Source organism: Saimiri boliviensis, chromosome 21 (genome assembly GCF_048565385.1).
Source record: "Saimiri boliviensis isolate mSaiBol1 chromosome 21, mSaiBol1.pri, whole genome shotgun sequence".
NCBI classification, from domain to species: Eukaryota; Metazoa; Chordata; class Mammalia; order Primates; family Cebidae; genus Saimiri; species Saimiri boliviensis.
The window spans coordinates 7,156,945-7,178,108 of record NC_133469.1 but is presented as its reverse complement, the minus strand read 5'-3'; the positions used below and the strand labels follow the sequence as shown (position 1 = coordinate 7,178,108).

At 51.3% G+C, this 21,164-nt stretch overlaps 1 protein-coding gene across 4 annotated transcripts in view; it reads right to left on the bottom strand.

Annotated features, from left to right (window-relative positions):
* TAFA5 (TAFA chemokine like family member 5) overlaps window positions 1–21,164 on the bottom strand; it is a 228,897-nt gene that overhangs the window by 20,861 nt on the left and 186,872 nt on the right. The gene's annotated exons all lie outside the window — the stretch shown is intronic.

Sequence of the window (21,164 nt, the reverse complement as noted above, 5' to 3'; positions counted from 1 at the left end):
TGGCTGAGAGCATGGGCCAGTGACGGTGCTGGACCTTCGTGGAGACGGTTCTGAAGCCACGGTGCCACACGCTGCCGTTAGGAAGGCAGAAGCACAAGGCAGACTGGCTCCCTGAGGCCAGGGGACAACTCCATCCCTGCCCCTTAGCAAGCAGGTTCCCTTTGCTCACTACGCAGTGGGAAAGCTCACTGAGCTCACGCACAGATGGAGAAAATGAGGCTCGGGAAGGCGGGGAGTCCCTGATTCCGCCCCAGCCCCTTGGTGAGCTGCACAGCCCAGCTCCTGCCCATGTTCCTTAAAGGCGAGAAGGTTACTGTTCACTGCAGCCAGAGTGGAGGATATTGCTGTCTCATCTGCAAACATGCAGGAGGGGCCGAGTCTGGAGGCTCTGTGCGTCCCCAAAGCCACTGACTCACCTGACCCAGGGCCCCTGCTCCTGCAGCCACCTCCTGCCCTGTGTCCTGCTAGTCAGGGAGGCCACACGCGGCATGGTGAGGTGGAGGCTCCTCCTTGGGGCTCCCAGTTAGCGAGAAGTCACTGTTGGGTCCTGTTAAAAAGCCTGGAGCACCCATTCACCCTCTCCAGGGCTAACGGACAGGGGCCTGCAGCACTAGCTCCTCCCCATGATAGTTAAGAACAGTGAGCTGGGGCGGGCTGGGTAGCAGTGCCCAGGATGGGCACTCGGTGGGTTCTGAGGAACAGCACATCTGGGCACCGACCCGCCTCCCACGTGGAAAGCAGACCCTGCGGCCCAGGGCAGACAAGGAGGCAGAGCCCCCGGAGCTTCTGCTGACTCAGCGCGTGCCGACCGCCAGACGGCTGCCACAGCTCCCGGAGGAATCGCGCCTCGCGCCTGGGAATAAAGGGAGCCGGGCACGGTAAATGCAAGGGAGGCACTGTCAGCTCCGAGAGGGAAAGATGCACCAGGTGACCCAGTCCCAAGCAAGGCAAGCAAGCCCATGACAAACAGAGGCGGACCATGCTATCAAATGCCCCTCCCAGATCTGCCCTCCGCTTCATCCTTTAGAGGTCATTGTTAACCTGAGCACTGAGCTCGAAGATCAGTTATCACCTCTGGAGACATGTGGACTGCTATAGCTGTCTAACCATGTCTCAGCAATTACAGTGCCAGCCGCTCACCTGTCCCAGAGGACACAATGCCTGAGTGCACATGTCCCCAGGATAAAGGCAGCAGACCACCCTACTCAAGGCTGGAATTAGCATGCACAGGCATGCACTGTGCAGCCCTTCTGTGCCATGAGGCAGAGGGCTAGGGAAGGAGGCAGGGTGGGCAGTGCCAGGGCCCTGGAAAGAAAGGTGTGTACTCTTTCACTTAGCATTGACAGAGAACCAGACGGCAGTCTCAACATTTTCTGCAAGTTGCTAAGCTGTAAGAATACATGTTTCTTGGTTGATTAAATAGTCTAACTTACTTCTATGGTTAAAAAAAGCCAAATCTTTAAATACGGGAAAATTATATTTCTGTCTTTCCAATGATATATTTCCTTTCTTTGCCTCACAGCTTTCTTTGGGTCTTTGAGAAGTTCCTAGAAGCTTCCAGAAACTGGGCCCCAGTGCGGGGGAGGTTTCTCAGCAGTGCTGGGCTAGTGGTGGGCTGCAGTTTGCTATTTCGACTGAGCTGATGTTTTCCAGATAGGCCATGATTTCCCCTCTCTGCAGAAGGGAGCAAAGCATTCAGGCTCACTGTTTTGAATCATGAATACCAGGATGCAGGCACGACACTCGTACTAGGGGTGGCTTGGTTTATAACCCGGTGGCAAAAGGAGGAGCCGGAGACAATGAATGTGTGCCATCAAGGCAAAATCCCATCTTGGCACTGAATTCTGAGCAGTGGCAAGTGGCCATGAGGACCCCGAGCTGCCCTGGTGGGAGGCATATTCCCAGAGTTGGGCAACCATCACGACAATCAACTTTAGGACACTTTCATCTCCTCCAAAAAAAGCCACACCCATTATCAGGGGCCACTCCCACCTCCCTCCTGGGCCCTGGCAGCCTCGGGGTCACTTTTAGCCTCCGTGGCCTGGCCTGTTCAGGCGTTTCACATCACTGCACTCCTCCAGGGAAGACTTTTGTACTGGCTTCTTTCACTCAGCACCATGTTTCTGAGGTCCATCCCCTTTGGCGGTTCATCAGAATGCCATTCCTTTTTAAGGCAGAGTAATATTCCAGTCGTGGCTGTATATGAAGGTGTCTCTGTGAGTCTGCTGATGACCACCTGGGCTGTTTCCACTTTCTGTCTGTTGGGAACAGTGCTGCAAAGAACAGGCGTGTCCAGCATTGCATGTGGACACATTCTCATGTCTCTTGGGTGGATGGACTCTAGGAGTACGAACCACTGGGCCCCTCGGTAACTTCATCATCTTTGGCCACTGGCAAACTGTCTTCCAAAGCAGGAGGAATACAAATTTCAGATTCTCTCGGCGGATACTGCCTCACTGCTTTCCAGAGAGACTGGTGGAGACCTCGTCCCTGTTAGCATCCTTCAAGTCGGCTCAAAAGAAAATCAGATGAAAATCAAACCACAAAGGAGCCCAGTGGCATCTGTGTGCACATGTTGGTCACCCTGAGTGGCAGTGACTGTCTCTGCCGTTTTTCCTGGCTGCTTCAATTTCGTATTTTGGGAATTCTCTATTCGTGGACTTTGCCCATCTTCCTGTGGACAGTGAGTATCACAAGGTGATGAGACACGCTCGCCGGCTGGGACCCACCTCCTCCTCCCCATGCTGCCATCTGCCTTCTGTTCTCACGCATGTGACTCGACTGCCCTGTGTTTGGGGTCTGGGGTCAGTCGGGGTGGCTAGAGGACATCAGGGCTTCACCTCCTGGCTGTTGGGTAGGATCCCACTGCTGCCAATCTAGCACTCGGCAGGTGGGGGTGATGAACTTTTATTGATCTGGTCCAGGAGCTGGCGAATTTGTGCTGAAGAGTCCCAAAGTACACATTTGCAGCTCGGGGGGCCACAGGTTCTCTTCTGCACCTGCTGAACTCTGCTGCTGTACGTCCCACACATGGGCACAATGTGTGAATGAACTCACAAATGGATGAGCCTGATTGGCCTGCAGGCTGGAGTCTGCTGAACTCAGATCTACGCCACAGACGGTGTTTGTGAGAACTTTCACATTGGATACAAGTGGAGAACTTTCTATACTCACACTCGGTCCAATTTAGTGAAATCTGATTAGTTTCCAAGGCATTTCAGCCAATCTCCAGAGTTTCTGAAGCACCTGCTTACCTCACCTGCAAGTAACAATGATCATATTTTCTCATATCACACACCGATGTGACTGCATTCACCAGCACGTCCAAAAAGTCACCACGCAGGACTCCCTGACTTGCCCCTGAAGGTTCCCTTTGAAGAGACATAAGGCAGCTGGGTTCTGTGTCCCAGAATCTCAGAGCTGGAGGTTCCCTCAGAGCTGGAGGGTTGCAGCTGGGGCCTGGCTGACGGGCATGCTGGCTTGGGTTTCAGATGAAAGCTGGGCACTGGGCGGGCCTGCCCTCCCTCCAGGTTAACTGGAGGTCTGTGACTTTTAGTGCTTTTGTTCATTTGATTACTTTTAATGAGTAAGACTGTCCCTCTAGTGACTTTTCCAGCGTCTGCTGAATCAGAAGACTTTTAAAGATATTCAGTCTGGTGATATAGTTTGTCATTCTACCTGGTTTTGAAACACAGGCGTTAACTCAGAGATAATGGTGGGTTCAGTTCCAGACCATTGCAATAAAGCAAATCAAGTGAGTCACACAAATTTGTGGGTTCCCCAGGGCATATAAAACCTATGTGTACACCACACTGCAGTCTATTAAGTGTATAAAAAGATTATGTTTAAAAAAGTATATTCCTTAATTAAAAATAATTTAATGCTAAAAATGCTAATGATCAACTGAGCCTTTGGGGAGCAGCTTCTCTTCATTGGAGGGGGGTCTTGCCGTGATGCTGATGGCCGCTGACTGATCAGGGTGGTGGCTGCTGAAGGTTGAGGAAGCGACAATTTCTTAAAATGACACAACACTAAAGGGACTCTCCTTTGACGAAGGAGTTCTCTGTAGCCTGCAGTGCTGTTTGATGACGCCATTTTAACCAGAGAAGAACTTCCTTCAGAACTGGAGTCAGTTCTCACACCCTGCCGTGGCACTGTCAACCAGGCTTGTGGAATATTCCAAACCCTGTGCTGCCGTTTCCACAATGCTCACAGCATCTTCACCGGGGCAGATTTCATGTCCAAAAACCACTTTTTTTTTTTTTTTTTTTTTTTGAGACGAGTCTCATTCTTTCACCCAGGCTAGAGTGCAGTGGTGTGATCTCAGCTCATTGCAACCTCTGCCTCCCGGGTTCAAGCAATTTTCCTGCCTCAGCCTCCTGGATAGCTGGGATTACAGGCACAAGCCATCATGCCCGGCGAATTTTGTGTATTATTAGTAGAAACGGGGTTTCACCATGTTGGTCAGGCTGGTCTCGAACTCCCGACCTCGTGATCCACCCACCTCGGCCTCCCACAGTGCTGGGATTAGAGTCATGAGCCATTGCACCTGGCCCAGAAAACTGCTTTCTTTGCTTACCCCTGAGAAGCAACTCCCGATCTGTTCAAGTTCTGTCCTGAGATTCCGGCAGTCCAGCCTCCCTCTGCAGACCCCACTTCCAAATCGAGTTCTCTTTCTCTTTCTACCACATCTGCAGTGATTTCTGCCACGAAAATCTTGAACTCTCTCAGAGCCATTTGAGGGTTGAAATCAACTTTTTCCAAATTTTGATGATTTTGACCTCCTCCCATGAATCACAAATGCTCTTAGTGATGTCTAGAACAGTGACTCCTCTCCACGAGGTTTGCAACTGACTTTGCCTAGGCCCATCAGAGGAATAACGATCTGTGACAGCTATATCCTTACAAAATGTATTTCTTAAAAAACAAGACTTTAATGTCAAAATGACCTCTTGGTCGACGGGCTGCAGAATGGATGCTGTGTTAGCAGTATAAACATAGCATTCCTCTCCCTGAACATCTCCATCTGGATCCTGGGTGACCAGGTGCATTGTCAGTGAGCAGTAATACCTTGAGAGGAATCTTTTGTTCTGCGCGGTAGGTCTCATCAGCCGGCTTAAAATATTCAGTCATCTATACCATAAACAGATGTGCTGCCATCCAGGCCTTGCTGTACGTTTTAGGGAGCACAGGCAGAGGGAGGTTTGCTTAATTCTTCAAGGACCTAGGGTTTTCAGAAAGGGAAAAGAGCACCAGCTTTCCAACCTCAAGTGACCAGCTGCATTAGCCTCTCACGAGAGGGACAGCCTGTCCTTTGGTGCTTCAAAACCAGGCAGTGACTTCTTCTCTCTACTGGGAAAAGTCCTAGATGGCATCTCATTCCAGTAGAAGACTGTTTCATCTACACTGAAAATCTACTGTCTTCATGTAGCCACCTTCATCAATGATCCCAGCTGGATCTTCCGGAGAACTTCCTGCAGCTTCTCCTTCAGCACCTGCTGCTCCACCTTGCACTTTTATGGAGTGGAGACGGCTTCTTTCCTTAGCACTCATCAGTCAGTGTCTGCTAGATTTCCAACTTTTCTTCTGCAGGCTCCTCCCCTCTCTCAGCCTTCACAGAATTCTAGAGAATCAGGGCTTTGCTCTGGATTAGGCTTTGGCTTAAGAGAATGTTGTGGCTGGTTTGATTTTCTCTCCTGACCATTAAAACTTTATCTCTTTCTTATCATTCATACATTCCCTGGAGCAGCACCTGTAATTACCTCCGGTAATTTCTCCTTTGCTCTATAACTTGGCTGACTGGTGCAAGAGGCCCAGGTTTCAGCCTGTCTCAGCTTTCGACACGCCTTCTTCATGAAGATTGATCACTTCTAGTTTCTGACTTAAAGTGAGAGGTGTATGCCACTTCCTTTCACTGGAACACCTAGAGGCCACTGTAGGGTTATTCATCGGCCTAATTTCAATATTGTTGATTCAGAGAACAGGGAGGCCCAAGGAAAGGAGAGACAGGGCCAGCCGGTCCGTGGAGCAGTCAAAATGCAGAAAACATCCATCTGTAATGTGTGCCATCTTACACGGGCATGCTTTGTGGTGCCCCCCAAACAACTGCAATAGCAACATCAAAGCTCAGAGATCACAGATCATGACAACAGATATAGTATAAAGGTTGAAATATGTGGAAAGGACCAAAATGTGACACAAGAGACACAAAGTGAGCGTATACTGTAGGAAATACGGTGCTGATAGGCTGGTTCGAGGCAGGGCTGCCACAAACCTTCAGTTTGTGAAAACGGCAACATTTGCAAAGCATAGTACAGCAGAGCACAATAAAACAAGGTGGGCTTGCGGCAAAACACACTTTCACGGCTCAGGTAGGCTCCGCTGTGTTGCTGGTGGCCTTTTCTTTGTTTTCTTTTAAAGTTCGCAGAATGCAGTGCGCTGTCATTTTATGGAGGTGAGAGCAATGTGCATGTCACACAGCACTGACACCAGAGGATGCCCGTTCCAGGGGTGTGGATCCCCCAGATGTGTCTGCTGCCCCGGGACAAGGCCGGGCGTGTGTACACAGACTCGAGGCTGCTCCTGCAGGAATCTCGTGCCTGACACAGTGCCTGGCCCACATTACAGGTTCAAAAGTCTTTGTGGAAGGAAATTATTGGTACTTTTTAATCTTTTGAGATACTTCCTAAAATATTTTAGTTCCTAAATATATGTTTAAATTTATATTTGCATATTTAAAATTTATATTTGTTTTATATAATTAAAAATTATATAAGAAAAATTTCCAGATGTCAATACACTAGTTACACATACACTTCTGAATAATTTAATTTCTCCTTTGCAGTCCATCTCAGCCTCATAATCTGATTCCTCCTTTCAGATTTATATTTATAAATCGGTATTTTATACAAATTTATTATATTTATATAAATATTGTATATTTATAAATAAATATAAAATGTTTTAGGTCCTAAAACAAACTGGAGGATTTTCCATATTTTCCAGTATTTGGGGAAAGATACCTGAACACTACTTATTTTAAGCAATGTGCCTATTAATATATTTCTGTCTGAAAATTTTACCGAAGGATATTAACATGTATCTATTCCTTCGGTTACGTTTGGTAGTTTTCCCCCTAGAAAAATGTATACATTTAACCAAAATGTCCAGATTTAGTGATTCATACACTAGCTACACATACACTTGTCAATAATTTCTCCTGTGCTCTGCCACTTGGCTGGCTGGTTGGAGAGGTGCAGCTTTCACCCTATTTCAGCGTAGTCATCTCATTCCTGGTTTCAGATTTATTGTGATATAAAATAATTTGTGCAAAAAAGCACAACCACATTTATAGTTTTATTAAAGGTGCAATGATAAACTCTATGCCTTTCTTTTTAAAATTCAATAATATTTATTTTCATCTGTACCAGACGTTTGCTCCTCCTCAGGGGAGGGGTGGCTTTCCCTCACTTAAATTCTTTGTGTTCATTCCTTCGATTTGAAGATAAAGGCATTTAAAGACACACATATACTGATGAGTATATCTTTCACTCTATCTGCATGTGACCTTTTGAGAGAGTGGCTTCTTGTTTTATTATATCGGTCCATTAACACATTATTAAGAAAGTCCTGGTTAATAAGGCTTTTATTTTTTGGTGTAAGTCTCAATTTTAAATATAGTGTATTATCATTGGAAAAGAGGGCTGGCACATTTCTTCTCCTGGTGTGATTTAATTCATGACTTCATTTATGGCTCTTTTTGTAGAGATTTCAAAAATTGGAAGCAGCCTTGTTTGTATGCTATAATTTAGACACATGGATGAAAATTTAATTTTAGTTAATTGTAGGATTCAAAAGATCTATGCACCGCTTCTTTTTATTGTTGTTATTGGTGGTGTTTACTTGACCTTAACACAGATGGAAAAGTTATTTAAATCTCAGCTAAAAATTGAGTTTCCGATTTGTAATTATGTTTACATAATCTATTCTTATGTATGCTAATCAGTGCATAAAGATTTCTGAATATGATACTTCCATTACGGTCTGAACTGTAAGGCATAAAGGTGTCAATAAGTAAATGTATCAATATTTGACAGTATTGTTCCTATTTAATGCTTTACCTCTCAATTTCCTTTCAACTGCATCTGCCTGATATGTCTTTATTTACTTACTTTTTGCTTTTAACCTTATTGTTTTTTGTAGGATTGCCCTTAGAAAGCAACACATATGTGGCTATTTTCAACACTTGATTTGATAGTCTTTGCCTTTTAATAGATGAGATTAATTCATTTACATTTAATGTCTTCACCAATATTGAAATTCTGTCCTGAGCACTATGATCCAAGTTAATTTCTGGTTATGTTCCTTTCATGGTTGATCTCACCTTTACACAAGTGCACAAGTTTCACTTGCCTTTTACTCTCAATAGTTGAGTTGAAATTATATTTTTGTGTCTATTTGTGATAGCTTTTATGTTAAGCAAATGCACTCTGAATGACTACATCATTTCTCTAATGACTCAAATCATCAATGGCTCCTTCTATCCCATGAGTGACTCCAGCCTGCCACTGCCTGCTCCCTACAGCCTTTTTTAGTTTAACGAGAGGTTACAGACCAGTTATTATCATGCACCAATTGTTTCTCATAATATACAGAGTATATTAAATCATAGTGCTGTGACTCTTATATTCAATTTTATAACCATAACTATAGGAATTATTTATATCCAGCTCCACGTATTCAACTGGTATCACTGGTCACCATTAATCATTTTATATGTGACCTTTTCACAGTTCAGCTCCTGATGTTTCTTTCTTTCCTGATTTACTTGAGCGCATCTTTTATTCACCTATTCAGGAAAGGTATGTGGGTGGCTGTATGATAAATGTACCTCACAGCAATGATCCAAGCATACCATGCAAATGACCTGTATGGCCGATGAATGTGTGCTGAGCTAGGGAATCCAGGAGAGGCTGACCCGGAGCAACATGTGAGCCCCCAACCCATCCTGTGGAACATGGCCTCCACAGGGGATTCAGGTTCCAGATTTGGGGTTCAATGAAGACTGCCAGGTGGAGCCTGCTAGGGGGAAGGTGCTATTCCAAAATGCTATATAAACTGTGAGCATTTTGCAAGTGGCTGTGGTCCTCCTGCCCAGCTTCTCCTGTGGGTCATGCACTCATTCTGTCCAGCCCATTGGCACTGGACTAGTGGTCCTGTCCACACCGCCACGACTGGATTGTTTCCGTATGTAAAGCAGTTCTGCTGTCCTGATTATCAGCATAACTGATAGGCTTTCTAAATCCTTGCAAATCTAAAACTGTCTTATTTATTTACTTTGTCCCAAAACAACAAAACAAACAGAAATCGGAACAACTTCCTAAGTAAAACGATTTTTCAAATTCTTGACATAACCCTCCCTCTCGTCTCCTGGTTCTAAGTCTCGCGGAGTTCGGACGACAGCTTGCGTGTGTGTTTGTGGGGATTCTTGTTCTCTTGTCTTTTTATTTTCTTAATAAAGGCTGCTTGTCTGAAGATGACGCTCTGGGATACTGACTGCTTTATCTTCTTCCTGCATAATCTTAATAATTTTGATAAGTTGGAAGAGACGTTTGCGGTCGTTCATGTCGTGGACTCCTAATTTGGAGTAGTCCTTCATTGTAATCTTGGCTAATTCATCTATTTTCTGAAGGCCAAGGGCAGTGAAATGAGAATAATACTGCGCGAGTTCAGCTTCACAAAGACATTCATATAACCAGGATGACATTTTGGTGAATAGGTTTCTATAAACTCTTACCTCAAAGCCTTCAAAATTGTATGATAAGGGAAGAGAATGGGCTTCCCGGAAGTACACAACCCAAGGCCGAATAGAAGCGCCCTTACAGAGGTGCCAGTCAGGGTTATTAGTTCAAAAGCAAGAGGACTCTGGGACTCAAGACTTTCCAAAGTGAGAGATGCAAAAAGGAGGTGGTCTCAAAAGGCCTGGATGGTAATCACGAGGGTTTCCTTTGTTCTTGAAATTCAAAGATACCACCATAAAATGGCTAGGTGGTTGGTTGTGTTTTGCTTTTCATTGGCGGCTGGCTTCCTCCAGCTCAGGTAACTTTCTTTCCAGCACTGTGTTTTTCACTCTAATATGCTTCTTCCTTCTGTTCATGCCTGAGGTTCCCCTCTCAGGAGCATCCATGAGTCTTCAGTTAGATATTCATCCTCCATCCCCTACACCTACCAACTTCTCTCTCTGTTTGGCTCCATTTCTTTGCCTTTTTTTTTTTTTTTTTCTGTGAATTATCTCTTGGTTTTAGGATTAGTCCCCATATCACTGTTTTGGTTTTCTGCAGTTACATTTATGTTGTTTGCAGCTCCCAATACACAACTAAACACTTCTTTTACATTGTTGGTGTCCCTGTATCCATCGTCGATTTCATTCAAACCCTTGGATGTCTGCCTTCATTCCAGGGCCTGACTCGCCATGGGTTCCTGGCTCCCGGGTCACAGCCACACAGCCCATCTCTGTGACATCAACAAGCAGACGCGTTCTATAAAAGTCTCGTCTGTTTACTGCAGAGATCTATTTTCAGAGCTACCTCTGCCCTTAAATCTTTAGGACAGGACTGCTTTCCATAGATAGTGCTTTTTTTTTTTTTTTTTTTTTTTCCCTACAGGCTCATGCTTGAGTTTTCACTTTGAGGCTTAAAAAAAAATGCCCTTTTAAATAGGCAGAGGTCAATCAGTCCTGGTCTAGAACCAACCATGAGGCATGGTGGGGAGCTAGTCTTCAGTCTTGCTCTGGTTTCTGCACCCGGGGCCTCTCCTACTGCAACAGTGTAACCAGCATCCTGGGCCTCTCCTACTGCAACAGTGTAACCAGCATCCTGGGCCTCTCCTACTGCAACAGTGTAACCAGCACCCTGGGCCTCTCCTACTGCAACAGTGTAACCAGCACCCTGGGTCTCCCCTGCAGCAACAGTGTAACCAGCACCCTAGGTCTCTCCTGCGCACAGCACCAATGACCAGATAGATGGTGATTTCCCAAAGAAGCTGCTGAGGGTCTGACTTCATTCTAATGCCGAATTCTAATCGGGGATGTGGAAATTCCAGAATATTCAAGAAGGTGCCATATGTGGAAAATAAGAATCCTTTTCCTACACAGAGACCTTGTCTGTGCCTTAGGTAGGGCAGGAGCAAGCAAGAGGGCCATCAGGGCCTTAGAAACCTTTCTCGTCCATCATTTTCCTTTTCACCATCCCAGGACCCTGCAGGGTCAAGTCTGGGGTACCCTTACCCCTTTCTACAGATGAGGAAATGGAAGCTCTACAGGTAAACTGACTTCCTCCTGTTTCCCACCCTAGCATGCCAAAGGGCTGTCCCTCTTCCAGGCACAGGGAGGACAGTGGGATCAGACCCAGGAAGTCCTATTGGTACAGCGGCTGCGTCCCTGGAAGGGGCCTGTCTGCCCGGGAGGCGCAGCATGGTTCAGTCACACCTAACGCCTGTAGAGCCTGAGTTCTATGTTCCAGTTCAGGAAGAAGCCACGTATGAAGGGGCCCAGTGATAGAGCCACAGTGGTAAGGACACCGGCGCTATAAACACGACGGGGCAGAGGTGTCCTCCAAGGATGTGTACCACCCACCACTTCTCGGGTTTAATGGGGAGCTGACATTTAAAGTAACTTGGATGCAAGGACAAATCCTCCCATTTCATTTTTAAAGACCGATCTTTAACAAATGCCCACGCCACACGTCGCATCTCATTCCCACTGCGGACGCAGGAGGCATTTGGAAGGGGTTGGCTGGCAGAGCCCGCGTCTCCTGCGTGCTGCTCTCTGGGTCCGAAGAGCTGGGCTGAGAATGGGGCACATTTGGACATGCTGGCCGTGAAGATGGCATACATAGGGGCCATGACGAAGGAACTGGTCCAGCATGACTGGAACCTGGGGTTCGGGCCAGGCTGGGCCAGGCGGAGGGTGGCCTAGGGCCTGGAGACAGCACCTCACCAGGACGGGGACCCGGCCATGAGTTGCCATCTTACATGCTGATCTTACTTTCTTTTTAAAAACAAATGTTTTTGAGATGGAGTTTCACTCTGTCGCCTGGGCTGGAGTGCAGTGGTGTGATTTCAGCTCACTGCAACCCCCACCTCCTAGGTTCAATTGATCAGGCGATTCCCCTACCTCCGCCTCCCGAGTAGCTAGGATTACAGGCACGTGCCATCACCCCTGGCTCATTCTGGTATTTTTAGTAGAGACAGGTTTTCACTATGTTGGCCAGGCTGGTCTCGAACTCCTGACCTCAAGTGATCCACCTGCTTGGCCTCCCAAAGCGCTGGGATGACAGGTGTGAGACCATGCCCTGCCCTGATCTTACTTTCCACAGTATGGGCAGGAAGGAATAAGTTCACCTTTGTCCTTTACCAAAAAATTAATCTCTAAGCGATGTCGTCCATAAGATTACAAGGATTATAAACCAGTAGGAGAAAAACACGTTTTCCAGCACTTTGCCGGTACTTCTGCCAACCAGTTCATGAGATTTGGAGTCAGATAGCGGCACCAGTGCCAACAGCTCCGTGGGGACCCGACATCACAGGCAGTGGGCAGCTGAATGGTGACGTCGAGGTGGTGGCCCAGGCGGCTCTAGAATGGCCAGGGCGCTTGCTCCTCACTGGCTCCTCTATGGGGAGGGCCCCATAAGGCGGAACCCCATCCTTCCCCTAGGAGTGTGCAGATTCCAGAGCCATGTGAAAGTCCAGCATCCCAAAAACCTCACACATCAAGACGGAGCTCGCATCCACCTTCTGGCTGCCCGGGAGCCTGGCCCAGCAGGGGACAGCGGCCCTAGGGCCCTCGGGTTCCTCATCCCTTCACGTGGGTGTGACTCCACGGTACATCAGGGACCTGAGGCAGGTACCAGAAGTGCTTCTTCTGGGATCCACCCAGAGAGGGCCCCCGGGGGCTGGGGCAGGCCTTGGAGCCTTTCCAGGCCCTTCTGTGACTGGCACTGTGAGCAGGGTTCCTCCAGCCCACAGCCAGGCCCTGGAAGGGGCTGCTCAGAAATACGTCTGGAGTACAGGGAACGCCGCGGAGGCTCCGTGCCCAGGTGCCAGCATGGTGAGGGCCAAGGCGCTGCGTTTCCATTGATCACATAACGAGAGCTTCTGGGAAGCTGCCCTGCCAGCAACAAGATGGGGCGTCTCCCCACATCTTGGAGACCAAGATCCCTACCACTGCATAGACAGAAGACGGTCTCCAGCTTTTCTAGGACCCTTCTATCTCCTGACTGCGCACGGGGGATCCGAGCACGCTGCCGGAGTCCTCACCAGGTCAACAGGGTGCTGTCTGCCGCTGCCTCACCAATCACTTTCCATCTCGGTTCCCAGTGATGTGCTAGACTCAGAAGCCAACACAACAGGCCCATTCGGCGACAAAAAGCGACCCTCCGGTGGTTCTGGAGGGGCGTCCCTGAGATGTGGGGTCACGTGTCTCATCTCTGCATCCCAGGCTCTGACTTGGCATCAAAACCGTGTCAGATGGATGGGAGTGCTGGGGAGAAGGAGGGAAGCAAGGGCAGGGGGAGGGAGAGGAGGCACTGATCGTGTCCCTCAGACAAACCCTTAAGCCTGACCCTCACGCCATCCAACCTGACAGAGCCTTCGGACACAGGCCGCTGGCCACCGCAGGTACCAGGACATCCCTAGCTCCGCCACACTCACTGGGTTTCCTCACCAGACCCCGTCCTCCCTTCTGCACCAGGGGAGTGTCCTCACATTTCGCCCATTTGCCATTTATGTATTTAAAACGATTCAAAGAACGCTGCTTTAAGGAAGATGGAGCTTAATGCAGCGCAATTACGGTCAATAACACCCCGAGAGCAACGGCCCCCGTTACGAATTGGCCCAAAGTGCAGACAGAAATCATGCAGGTTTGCTCAAACCCATTTTTTGTTTCTGGGCTCATTTCTGCTGAGAAAATGAAGAATGTCACTGCTTACAATGCCAGCTGATGTGGCGCCCGCTGTACGCGTTTTTGTTTACACACAGAATCTATGAAAACGTCCAGCTATTATGGTGGTGATGAATAGCGGTGATTCAAAACAACGCAAACTGGACTGCAGACAGGGATCAGAGTAACGACTTAGGATTTTTCATTGTTTGTGCAGAACACAGATTAGCTAGGTGCAGGTCCCAGGCCACTTCTGGCTAAGGACCCTGCTCCGTCTGCCCAGCGGAGAGAATGTCCTTGGGAGAGAACGCAGATGGATCTTGGGGTCCCCAGCCCATCTCGGCCTCCCGCCACCCTGCTCTCTCAGGCTTGTGAGAGGGGAGGGGAAGTTCTTCTCCCTCCTGCCTCTTCCTCTCCCCTGGCCATTGCAGTCACCTAAGAAGCTACCAGAATCCGAAAAGGCTGCCTGGATTCCTGGTTGACTTCACGAGGCGGGGCCAGTGGGAGGCCTGGCTGGGACCAGGGTCGCTGTGCGGGAGGGGTCCAAGGCCCTGGCTTGGCTGTGCTCTGGGGAGAAGATGGACCACAGGGTCCTGGTGGGCATGGGACGGGGCACACAGGGCGCTCGGGGGATTGGAACCTACACAGCTCTGCCAGGCTGTGCCCGCCCTCCCTGTTTGCATGCAGTTCATTGCCTGGTGACTGTGGATCTTCTCCCAAGACACTCTTAACTTCCCTCCACAACCACAGCCACCGCCTTCCTGCTGGGAGCCTCCTCGCTGCCCCCCCAGAAGCTTGGTATCAGCTACAGGGATCCCTTCTTCCTTCATCAGCAGCCCTGGCCTTTGCTGACTGATGGCTGCTGCACTGGGGCTGAGGGTCTGCTGTGCCAGGGCAGGAAGTGGCCACAGGCATCCAAGGAGAGTCAGGCGGGGACTCACAGGGGCACTGACACCACCTTGACTCTCACCGGCCTGCGTCTGGGGGAGGGCACCCGCACATCCCCCCGGGCCTGCCTCCTGCTCAGCCCACGGCCTGCCGTCCGAAGCAGCCCCGCCCCAGCCATGCAAGGCCACGGGCTCCACAGCCCACACAGGCTCGTGAGGCAGCTCCGTCTCACTCCCGGATGAAGTGGCTCTGTGTCCTCTGCCATCACACACAGGACAGATGGCTCCCGGGACCTGCCGACGGGCCCTGCCCAGCCTGGGGCCTGACTCCCTCCTGGTCCCTCTCAACACCTAAGCCGGGTTCTCCAGGGTGCTGGCCCAGAGCACCTGGGTGGACGCTCCTTGGCTGTGCCCTGATCAATTCAGCTGGGCCATCATGCCCCTCAGAAGCTGTGCCTGGTGATGATAACCCTCCTGTGGCTGCTGGAGGGCAGGGGCTGTGCCTACTCTGTGCTTCCTGAGAAGCACTGGACCTCTCCAATGGCACCTGCAGTGCCCGACAGGGAGGGGGCCTGACAGGTGGGCAACGGGCCAGGATGAGGCGGTGCCGGCTCGGCCACAGCTCCCCAACACTCCCACGCTGGAGCCTCAGGGCATTTTTGCTTGTTTTCCTAGACAAACCTTCATGTTTTCCCCTCCCTGAATGTCTACATATTTGGAATTCATGTGCAAACTCCTGCTAGAAGCATCCACGGCCTGTGTCTTCATTGCCTTCTTCCTGAGGGGACCCCGCTTGTCCCCTGACCCTTCCCCTCATTTCCCCAGCACAGCTTTGTGCAGGGCTCTTCCTGGGATGCCCAGGGCAGGGGTCTGTTCTCCCTGCACCCTCAACGGCCGGTTCCAGGTTCCAGCGGTGACGGAATTCCAGGTCAGGAGTCGCAGCCTGCACTCTGGAAGACCTGGCGCCACTGTTTTCTGGCCTCGGCCATCTGCTGAGAATCCGGTGACGCTCTGCTATGGGCATCTTTGTCCATGACCTAGTTTTTCCCTCTGAGTTTTGGGGATCTTTTTTCATCTCCCATGGCCTGAAATTTCGTGGTGGCATGCTTTAGGACGCGGCTGTGTTCATTCATTTTTCTGGGCTCGGTGAGTACTCTCACAGCGGAAGACGACACCTGAGATCTGGGGAGGTTTTCACAAAACAGTGCTTTGATAATTTCTGCTTCGTTTTCCTCTGTTGCAGGGTGCCGTATCCTTCAGAATCCCGAATCAAGCTTCTGATGAGCTGTTGTTTCCCTTGCCTAGTTACTGCTCCTCTTAGAGAATTCTCCTGTCTGCTTTCTGAGAGACTGCCTCAGTGGGATATCCCAAACATTCTACTGGGTTTGCGACATCCTGCTGCGACACACACACGCAGGCGTGCAGTACCTGTGGGTACACCCCATGGACATGCAGGCACGCACCTTGCCACGTGTACATGCACCCGTGTGCACGTGCACAATTTCCCAACGCGCTCCTCACGCTCTTAAGTTTGAAGTTCTGGGATACATGTGCAGAACGCGCAGGTTTGTTCCATAGGTATACACGTGCCGTGGTGTTTTGCTACGCCCATCAACCTGCCACCTAGGTTTTCAGCCCCGCATGCATTAGGTATTTGTCCTTATGCTCTCCCTCCCCTTTTCCCCAGTCCCCTGACAGGCCCTGTCCTAATAGCACCTTAACTCAGAGGTGACGTCTGTGGCTGGGGCTGGCCTGCCGGCCAGGCTCACCTCTGTCTCATGAGGTGCCTGGGCCCAGCCAGCAGGCCCAGCTCCTCACCCGGTCTAGGGCTCTTCTGTTCTTTCCGGCAGGACAGGCTTAGGATAATGACGCTTGCAGGGCTCAGGGGTCAGAGCCAGTGTTCCAGGCAGTGTGTGGGTCATGACTGCACCTTTCCACTGGCCACACACATCCCTAAGGCTGAGAGCCAGAGGGGGGATGAGGGCACCTGAGCCCCCTCGCCGCCCGGCCCCCGGCCCCCAGCCTCCACACCTGCCGCCTGCTCCTGTGCCCACATGCGTTCTGCCCTCTCTGAGCCTGAGCTGTGGTTTCACTGGTGTGCTTGCCCTTCCGCTGCTGCCTCAGCGGCTCCTGAGGCCTCTCCGTTCCTCGCTCCTCCTCCTTTGGCTTCTTCTGGTTTTGTTTCTCTCTCCAAACAGTGACCTTTGCTTTCCACCATGTTTAGGAGCCCGGAGCTGAACAGCCGTCTGGGGACAGAAGGGCCCTGCGGCCCCCGGCTCATGGCACCTGGGGTTCTGATCTGGGCTTGGTGAGTTCAGTGGGTGGAATGGGGCCCCCAAAGTTCATGTCCGCTGGGGAACCTCAGAATCTGACTTGATTTGAAAACAAGGTCTTTTCCTATGTGACTAGTGAAGGATGTTAAGATGAAATCATCCTAGATTTAGAACGGACTCTAAATCCCGTGGCTGGAGTGTTTATCAGAGAAGGGAGAAAGAAATTTGACAAACAGAGCGGGCCACATGAAGACGGATGCAAACAGTGGCGTGCTGCGGTCACAAGCCAAGGAACACCTGGGGCCACCAGAGCTGCCAGAGGCAACGGCGGGTCCTCCCGCAGAGCCTCCCGATGGAGCAGGGCCCTGACCATCAATCTCAGACCTTCTGGCCTCCAGGACCTTGAGATAATGTTTCTGCCATTTCCAGCCACTCAGAACGGAGCGGCCTCAGGTCACACAGGCAGGAAGTATATCCAGAAAGAAGCCATCTGTCTCCTGACTGAGCCCTCGGGGAGCTGAGTGGGACTGCCATCTCAGAATGTTGATTTTCACCTAATCGCCTGGTTTCCAGAAGTTCCTGGCGCACTTGGCCGTGTTTCCGCCGCAACGTCCGGCGTCGCCCAGCTCTCTCCCTCTCCAGCAGGAGCCTCTGGGAGTCCATTCTTCTTTGGGTTCCACAGGGAGCTGAGGCCAGGTGCCCGGGTGGGGTGGACCAAGGGTCTCTGATGCAGCCTTTCAGCTGGGCCCGCCTCTTACCACGCTGGGAGGAGCCCATCAGTGCTGCCTGCGTCCGGGTGGAGGTGGGGACGCACACTGCTCCGGCGGCTCAGCTCTGCTTGTCAGCCCCGTCCACCCGCTTCCGTCCTTCCAGACCTGTCCTGCTGAGTTTGCACTCAAAGGAGGATGCCATTTTCCCTGTTTCGTGTCCGTCACCTTACAGGGGGTTCCAGAAAGTGCATGAAGGAGGTGTGAGCATCCTATCCTCTCTAACTGGGACCCTGGTGCACGCAGCTGCTGTTTCCCTGGCTCCTCCAAGAACCAGGGCTCGGGCACAGGCCACAGACACTGTCCTTCGGCAGGGCCTCCCTGGGCCCTGAGATCCCAGGACAGGAATGCACTCCTCCGCCCCGGCCGCCTGGTGGACTGGCACAGACACGGGAGGGCTGGGCTTGGAGCCCAGCGCTGGCACCTCCTTCTTCACGCTGGGGTGCTCCGAGGCAGGGTCCTAGTCTGTGCTTCCCATGGATCTGTTAGTGGGGCCACGTTTGACATGCTAGGTCCTCAGCATCCGAGAATGAAGAGACCTCGCGGTTTGAGCTCAGTTCTGTCATGGGCAACTCCTCCAGGCTCCAGGCTTGCAGGAAGCGCAGGGGCACAGTGGCCTGGACAAGGCAAGCCACCCTCTGCGTCAGGGGCCACGCAGCCAGAAAGCCCCTCCCTGTGGCAAGCTGGTTCGTAAATCCCGAACAAGGCCACTGTGGACAAAGCTCAGCACTGCAGGAGATGCTGACTGCAGAGCTCCCGGCCACGAGGCGACCACAGAACCAGGAGATGCTGACGGGACAGCTCCTGGCCACAAGACCACCAGAGAACCAGAAGCTGCTCACAGGGAGCTCCCTGGCCACAAGACGACCACAGAAGCTTTTCCAGAGGGTTGGTAGGTGATGTGAATCATCCATCGGTGGCGAGTCTGACCTCCAGAACTCGCCGGCAGGCTGACAGCACGAGCTGCCCGGCCCGAGCCAGCAGCAGTTTACGGCAAGACGAGAGGCGGGACAGCATCCTGGGTGGCCAGGCCCCAAGGAGACCTGTGTGTCCTCCCATCCGGGTCCAGCGGAGCCCCTGGGATGGCATGCAGATGCCGCATTCCTGGAAAGGCTGGTCGGGGTGGGGTTTAGACATCCAAGCCCCCACGAGATCAGTGGCCGCTGCTGTCTGCACAGCCTCAGAGTCTCTCACGTTGGGGTAATGGGCTCTCAGTAGAGTGAGTTTCCATGAAATACAAGTTCCCGAAGAGAACCACACAGAAACCCCACTGAATTTTTCCACCCCCACAACTGTGATTTCACGCAGCACAGAATTAGAATGCGGTGCTTGCTGGTGAATGTGCAAATGGGATTTCCATCTAGCCGGTTGATTCTGATTTAGGAAATGGCACAGCTCACTGACAAGTATCTTGCGATACATAAACATTCCAAAAACGTGGCAGTGCAAACACTGATCAGAGTATTTCCAAAAGCCAGTCACATGTGCAGTACACAGCCCTGGCCGAGGAACATCTGTGTCGAGAAGACCTGCTCCCCTTGGCCCCACCAGCCCTTCCTGGCCCTCCTTCTCCAGGTCTGTGAGCCCGGATCAAGGGCAGAGGAAGCCAAAGCAAAGCTGGGGAATGAGAGGGAGGGGGGACAGCAGCTCTAGGCCCCTCCCCCAGGAGCAGGAGCCAGAGTGCGGGCCAAGAAGGGGCACTGCCCACACCTCGGCGGAACCTGCAGGTTTCCCCACCCAGGGTCTCCTTGTGTAGGGTAGGTGGATGTCCACAGGGCAAAGCCGGCTGAGGGCAGTGCCTGGAAATCCACCGCAGTGATCAGTTTCTCTCAAGTCCCCACAGGACGTGGATTTCCGGCCTCTCATAGCAATCCCGTCTCTACTAAAAATGCTTCTCCCATGTGACCACGTGTGAGCAGGCGTGCGCTCCATCACCGGGCGCTCACCCTCAAGACACACGCACTGCCACATTTTCATTCTGTTCCTTCCTCCTTCTAAATGCTGGTTGTGGTCTAGTAATTCCACAACCCACTAATAGGGTGACTGCCTGCACTTTCAAAAGCAGTGATCTTGGGCCGGGGAGGTGGCTCACAGCTGCAATACCAGCACTTTGGGAGGCTGAGGCGGGTGGATCACCTGAGGTCAGGAGTTCAAGACCAGACTGGCCAATATGGCAAAACCCTGTCTCTACTAAAAATACAAAAATTAGCTGGGTGTGCTGCTGGGTGTCTGTAGTCCCAGCTACCTGGGAGGCTAAGGCAGGAGAATCACTTGAATTCAGGAGGTGGAGGTTGCAGTGAGCCGAGATTATGGCACTGCACTCCAGCCTGGGCAAGAGAGTGAGACTCCGTCTCAAAAAACAAAAAAGCAGTGATCTTAGAAACGCAAGCTCAGCATGTGCCTGGGGTCCATGCTCGGTGAGTCCATGAATCCACGTACCACGCACAGAGGCACAGGTGCTGGAAGGGGACGGGCAGCAGCACCCACAGGCCCAGCACCTGTGCCAGGCGGCCCACCCTCTCAAGGGGCCACACAGAGACGTAAACAGCAACCACCCATGCGGGAACGGGATGGGGTCTGACAGGCGCTCGGCACGATGGTGGAGCCACAGCTGGGCAGGCTGGGGCGGGGGGCTGCTGTATCAGGCCTGGGGTCAGCGCCATGGTGGAGCCTAGCTGGGCAGGTGGGGGGGCACTGCCTGCATCAGACCTGGGCTGGAGGCGCGCGTTAATCTGAGAACGTGACCATTAGGATGGAATTAGCAGCAAGCCCGTATCCACTGAGTCTCTCACGGCCAAGTTATGAGAAACCATCATCTCTCGGAAAACCAATTTACGGTAAAGTGTGAAATCTCATGTAGTGCTAATTTACCATCCATAAGAAAACTCAGATGCAATCACGCGACTGGGATTGTAACTTCCAATTCTACGGTGTTTAGTTCAAGAGCTCAACTAACCTTTCCAGAAAGCTTTGAAAACAGGTCACCACAGGCCAGTGATTCTATTAGGAGCCAGCTCTCCTGCTGTTCCCAGAGCCTTCTCCCGAGACACCTGGGAAGATTATAGGGCCAGCCCAGGCCCCTGGAGCGAGCACACGGTCACTCACCGAGATCCACCAGCCCCAGCATCTGCAGCCCACGGACACGAGGTGCCCGCGCCATGGCGACAAGAGGCTGTCCCAGGACGGACTGTCAGGAATCCAGCCCCCAAGAGGGAGGTGCGGAGGAGACCGGCCCTGGGCCTCTCTGCCCGAGGATGGAGTGAGCAGCTGCCACCTGCCCCCTCAGAGCCAGGGTGGCATC